Raw genomic sequence first — 6844 nt, 5'->3', positions numbered from 1 at the left:
ACCACCGCACACAACCCCCCCGAAGCAAATGGAGCAAAATATCAACGGATCAGCTGATTTCCACCCTCGCCCGGGCCCCACCCCCTGGGACCCAGGACCTCAACACAGCCACCACCAACCTGCATCGCTGGATAGAACACTGCGGCAACACCCTCGTACCGCTCAAAGAACCCCCAAACACCCTCCACAGAATCAAGGACAGCTGGTTCACCCCAGCCATACAGGAATCCAAACGGCTATGTCGCAGAATGGAAAAAACCTGGCACCTTGAACCTACCAACTCCAACCATATTGCTTTCAAAGATGCCATACGCAAACACCACCAACTGGTCCGCATCACTAAAAGGTCCCACTTCAAAAACCGCATTGACACCAACGCTCACAACAGTAAAGAGCTCTTCGGCATCATCAAAGAGCTCTCCACTCCCAGAACCTGCTCCAACGAACCCCCGCCATCACAGGAGTTCTGCAACTCACTTGCAACCCACTTCCGTTGAAAGATAGAAGAAATCCACAACAGCTTCAACCCCCAGACCCACCAGCTGACTACAAACACCCACGGACCCCACGCCCAAAGCAACACCCACCTCCTCCACACCTGGACCCCCGTCAACATAGAAGACACCGCCAACACCATGGCCTCCATCCACTCCGTATCACCATCGGACCCCTGCCCACACAACATCTTCAATAAAGCAAACATCATCATTGCTCCCCACCTCTGCAACACCATCAACAGCTCCTTCGAGTCAGCCACCTTCCCAGAAAGATATGAGCACGCAGAAGTCAACGTCCTGCTGAAGAAACCAAAGGCAGACCCAGACGACCCCAAGAACTACCGGCCGATCTCCCTCTTCCCCTTCCCAGCCAAGGTCATCGAAAAAAAAACGTGAACAGCCAACTATCCCGGTTCTTGGAAGACAGCAAGGTGCTCAACACCTCCCAATCCGGATTCCGCAAAACCCACAGCACAGAGACCACACTTATTGCTGCCACAGACGACATCAGGACCATGCTCGACGAAGGAGAAACAGCAGCACTCATCCTCCTGGACCTCTCCGCAGCCTTCGACACGGTATGCCATCATACTCTCCGCACACGCCTCCACAACACTGGAATCCACGACAAGGCACTCGACCGGATCTCGTCATTTCTCGCAGGCAGAACCCAGAGAGTCCGGCTCCCACCGTTCCTGTCAGAAGCCTCCAGAATCATCTGTGGCGTCCCCCAAGGATCATCGCTCAGCCCCACGCTCTTCAATGTTTACATGGCCCCCCTCGCCAACATCGCACAAATCCACCACATCAGCATGGTTTTCTACGCAGACGACACTCAGCTCATCCTCTCCCTCACAAAAGACCCTACAACTGCAAAGAACAACCTCCACAACGGAGTTCACACCATCGCCAGCTGGATGGAATCAAGCCGCCTCAAGTTAAACACAGACAAAACAGAAATCCTCGCCTTTGGCACCAACCCCTCAGCATGGAACGACTCTTGGTGGCCCACCTCCCTAGGATCCGCACCCTCACACACGCACGCAACCTGGGATTCATCTTGGACCCCACACTCAGCATGACTCAGCAGGTCAACGCCATCTCCTCTGCCTGCTACAACACTCTCCGCATGCTCTGCAAGATCTTCATGTGGATCCCCGTCGAAACCAGGAAAACCGTCACCCACGCCCTGGTTAGCAGCCGGTTGGACTATGGAAATGCCCCATATGCAGGAACAACAACCAAACTCCAAACAAAGCTGCAAAGAATCCAGAACGCATCTGCCCGCCTCATTCTTGACGTCCCACGCCGCAACCACATCTCCCCCCACCTCAGAGATCTACACTGGCTAACAAAATCGAAAAGGATCACCTTCATGCTCCTCATCCACGCACACAAGGCCCTCCACGACACAGGTCCAGCCTACCTAAATGACAGACTCACCTTCCACACTCCCACCCGCAATCTTCGTTCCGCCAGCCTCGTCCTCGCCTCCGTCCCCCGCATCCTCCACACCACCGCCGGAGGAACATCCTTCTCTTACCTAGCCGCCAAGACCTGGAACTTCCTACCACTCCATCTTCGCCAGACTGAAGACCTCTTGACGTTCAGAAAACGCCTCAAGACATTGTTTAAATGACCAGTAGCTCCCCCACCCCAGCGCCTTGAGACCCTAACACAAGGAACTTTTCAGAAGGTGGTTTTAAATGACAAGTTTCATAAGTCATTGCTAAACACAGTGCCCCTTGAGGTCAGCGCCCCCAATCCAGGTCAGCATGTGGTGCGGCCGCACCGCCCTAAAGCCGGCCCTGCATAAATTATACAGCTGTATAATTCATTGTACAGGCTAAAGCAGTGAGGGTTATTGCTTATGAGGTTTAGGAATCACATATCACCAATACTTGTAGACATTTTATGTTAAGAGTGACAGTCAGGAGAAACACTGTGATTGTGGTTGTTTATACTAATAAGTCTTTAGTACTTCCCAAAGAAACTCTTCTTTGCAATGTTAGAATAACATATTGTGGGTAAAAACCCAATAAGGATTTAAACTCAAGTCAATCCTGGTAAATAGAACACGGTGCTAGATTAGAAGGCTTGCAACGTTTGAACAGGAAGTACCAAAATTACCTCAGTGCTCAAAGCAGTAGCCGACTTACCTATCTAAATGTAACAAAAATAAAAAAAAATCTGTGATCTGCATGTTACATAATGTGCTTGGAAGCAGCCACATTAACCTTCTATGCTACTCTATGAGTCAAAACATTGACTGGATAAAACAAAGAATTCTCCCAAGATTGCAAGATATCTTACTACTATTATAATGCTCTCAGAACTGCTGGGCACACAGTGATTGCTATAGCATGCGTCTTAACCCTGCAAGATGTTTTAAAATGCAGCCTCTCTGTGACCAATTAAGTAATGCAGAACAGCTATACTTTCACATATGTCCTTGTTTCCAGTCTCTTTGTAGCAGAAGTTTTTTAGTAGATGTATACGTTGACTGTCAGGCTCTGCTTTTCAAACTCCGCCCCTCGTGACTATCTCCTTTCCTTTGCCTGACCATAACTGCTAAGTTATGGGTTCCCGGAGTAAATGTTTTCCAATTTCAGCACCAGTTGAGCCCTTTCAAATGTTCAGTAAGTACCGTCTTGCCATATCAGACCAGACTGCTGAGCTTCATGGAAGGATAGCATATAAATTACATTTCTTCTCTCTTCTGCAGAGTGCAGAAGAATTAGATGGAAGCAAGCCTGTGGTCTGCAGGGGTTGGGTGAGCCACTGAAGTTTCGAACCAGAGGCCTGGCTCTGCTCAAGGTCCTCTTGGAATCTCAAGCTCAAAACGAGCCAGGTATTCATATGGCTTTTGTCTGATTCATGCTCTCCCTCACAAGTCAAGAATTAAAAGAAAGCATAAATCATTATTGTTAAAAAGGAGAGCTATCCATTTAATGGCTGAATTATGTCATGTGAAACAGATCTTGGGATCAGTCATGGCTTCTGGCTTGACCAAATATTGTGATTTTAGGCAAATATTTTATTTCACTGAACCCCTTTTTTTCATTATCGCATCAAAAGACTTCATCAAGTATGTGAGTTGAGGGTGTACACTGTACAAAAATCTCTTGTATTTCATTTGATGGACTATAATGTTCCTTCATTTGCAGTAAGAATCGAGCCCATGTTTAGGTCTAGATGGTAAGTGACTTGCCTCTTATTACACTAATAGCATTTGTTTATCAGTGGTATGATGTAGTGCCTTTTCACAATAAACCAGATTAACTGTTTCCAGACATGTACGTTAGTAGCGACTATAGCCTGGAAAATGTATTGGGAGGTCAGGCGACAGTCCCCTCCTGAATGACGGTGATGATATTGCCAGTGATGAGCTAAACGGGGCAAAGGTCACATGATGTCATTTTTGGAGACATCGACATGATGCTAAATCATCAAGAATGTAAACAAAAAAAGAATCCTCTTTTTGATGAGAGAATGTGGGTGAGTATGTCTGTGTCCTTGCAGGTTTGGTAGCAGCATTGTTTGGTGTTTAGTGGTGACCCTAGCAGACTTCCACGCTGCTTTTGAGTAGTAGACAAGGCAATTGAACTTCTTGGCACAGTTAAGCTTATGAATGTATACTTTTCAACTGTAAACTACTGAACAGAGGGAAGTGTTGAGCCGTGTCTCACGTACTTAAGTGAACATTTTGAGGGGTTACGCATTGGCCGGTTAGCTCAGTTGGTTAGAGCGTGGTGCTAATAACGCCAAGGTCGCGGGTTCGATCCCCGTACGGGCCAAGGGTTACATTTTAGGAAAAGCTCTAACGCCATTTTACCACTAATGTATGGCCTCCTAATTCGTGTTGTTTTACTACCGTAAACATATATCCATGCAGAACGGCACACATTTCAAAACAGGAGGATGGAAATACAGAAAGAGAAGAACATGCAAGTCGTGCTTAAACCGGGACGTGAGGGGGTGAAAGTAGAGAGTGCCTTTGAAAGACATATGTTGGGTGCAGGGCTTTGAATACTGGGATGGGGAGAGAAGGAACATCCGCAGAGAGCAAAATAGAGAAACACCTGCGGCAACCAGCCCGAAACCTCGCAGTGTTGTGATATGCAAATCATTCTTGCACTGCATTCAATACAACGGCAGTAACTGGGAGCACCAAATAATCTGATGGCTTCAAGACGGAGAGCAAGGTGTATTGTATTGTTGTAATTGCATTTACATAGCGTTTAGCACCCTGACGAAGCGCTTTATTGTGGTCAAGTAAAGGTTAGGAGTGAGGAGACCCGTGGAGGGGGGTTGTTTCACAGAATTTCAGTTTGACGTGCAGGTGCTACTAGCGGAAGAAGCTAAATTATGAGGTTGTAAAAGTTAAGGCAATTTGTGATAAACGTAGGTGACAGGAATCAGGGGCTTGAGGCGAGAATGGTGTGTGATGCGGATGTGGCCAGAGTGAAGCCGATACCCAGATTCTGGTCCGATGATGAAACACCCAGAAGTGAGCGTTTACTGAGCAATAGATGATCCGACACTGCATACCTCAAGGTGAAGGTCTCATCTCAAAGGTCCCTGCACGCTTACAACCTCCAGTCCAGAGACACTGCACCTTCTCACCTCTAGAGACACCACTCGCCTCCCAGCACCCTGCCTCTCCCCCACTTAAAGAAAGGCTGCAAGTTCTCACCCACAGGGACAGGGCATCACTCCTACCGTATGGCATCCTGCACACCAGCCATCCACAGAGACTAAGCATGACTCCCCCACGGCTAGGGATTATGCACCAGTTCTGCCTCCAGGGACCCTACAGTTCCTATCCCAGGGACCCCGCACGCCCGTGCTTACCTCCTCAACCCCTATCTTCAGAGACACTACACTTCCCCACCTCATGGACCCTGTACCTCTCTTATATATAGACACCCAACACCTCTGTCACCAACAGGGACCCTGCACATTCATCAGCTTCAGAGGAAGTCCATCTCTCAGGGACCCTGCACCTTCCACACCCCAGGGATTCTCAAGTTCCCTTCCTACAGGAACCACGTACCTCTAGAGGTCTTGCATCCCGACCTTTATGCATCCTGCATACCGAGGAACCTTGCACAGGTCTCATTCCTGAGAACATTCACCCTCAGAGACCCTAAACCTCTCTCCAGGTACCCTGCTCCTCCTCTCCACCACCACCACCGTGGACCTTGGACCTCCTGCACTCCCACACCTCCAAAGACAAAAGACCCTGGGCTTTTGCCCCACCAGGGACACTATGACACCCTAAAGCTAATTCGCACTAAGACGCCTTGGCTATTGCGTGCTTTACAAAAGTTATACTTTACTTATTTACTTTACTTCCCTTACTTATTTACTTACATAACTTACTTACCTTACATACCTACCTTACTTATTTTACTTGACTTATTTATTGTTCTTGCTTACCTTACACTTCTGTAGGTTTTTTGTAGGTTTGCATGGCCCTTCCTCTGCTCCTCCTTATTTTCCCCTTAAACCATCCATGTTGAAGTAGATTGCCCATATTTTTTAATCTGTCCAAATAACAGTTACACCTGTATAGTACATTTCCAAGTGTAATTATTTTGGCACTCGCTGGGCAAAAGAGTATGTTAGGTTTAGGTCGGCTTTATTCCTTGTGAAGTGCCAGATAGCTGCACAGGAGCTGTCGCTGTTAAACGTGATGGCGGTAGTTTGGGGTTTTGCTTGAGAGTTTAGCGCAGGGGGAACATCCTCTGCAGCCCCTTGATAATTGAGATTTTCCTAGCCTTGGTGTCTGAAAGGCTAGATTTTATTAAAGACACGGAGGCGAGTATTATGCAGTCTTTTCTTGCTTTAATTACGAACAGCAGCCAAGCAAGAACTACAGTATCCAGAAACAAAAGAACTACAAAATGACCTCATAGTGTAGTAACCAATGGGATATCACAATGCACTACTAATATCTTAACTGCGAGCAACAAGTCCTCTTTTCTTGATGCGAACTAAAGAGGAGAAGTAACCAAAACAATCACATAGAACATAAAAACCAAAGTCATAAAGTCCATGCAACCATCTCGAAGATGACGGAGACCGAAGGACGACTGGAAGGTATAGTCGATGTCGCACAAATCCAAGCTTGGTAAGAGACGTTGGTGTGTATCACCCTGAGCCAACACCGGAAGAGGGAGTTGGTACTGAAAGAGAGAAACAGGGCGGGTTAAATCGTGGTGGGATAATACTCGCCTCCGTGTCTTTAATAAAATCTAGCCTTTCAGACACCAAGGCTAGGAAAATCTCAATTTTATTACAAGACCGGAGGCTCCTATTATGCATGTTCAAAGCATTGCAAT

The 6844-nt window shown here is 47.3% G+C and overlaps 1 non-coding gene across 1 annotated transcript; it reads left to right on the top strand.

The window, feature by feature from the left end:
* The first annotated feature begins 4220 nt into the window (after positions 1-4220).
* Positions 4221-4294, top strand: TRNAI-AAU (transfer RNA isoleucine (anticodon AAU)). Its single transcript has one exon. It is a non-coding gene; the product is annotated as a tRNA-Ile (tRNA).
* The last annotated feature ends 2550 nt before the right edge of the window (positions 4295-6844 follow it).

This window comes from Pleurodeles waltl, chromosome 12 (assembly GCF_031143425.1).
Source record: "Pleurodeles waltl isolate 20211129_DDA chromosome 12, aPleWal1.hap1.20221129, whole genome shotgun sequence".
In the NCBI taxonomy this organism is placed as follows: domain Eukaryota; kingdom Metazoa; phylum Chordata; class Amphibia; order Caudata; family Salamandridae; genus Pleurodeles; species Pleurodeles waltl.
Note: the sequence above shows the minus strand (reverse complement) of the source record. Positions and strands in the feature narration are given on the sequence as shown.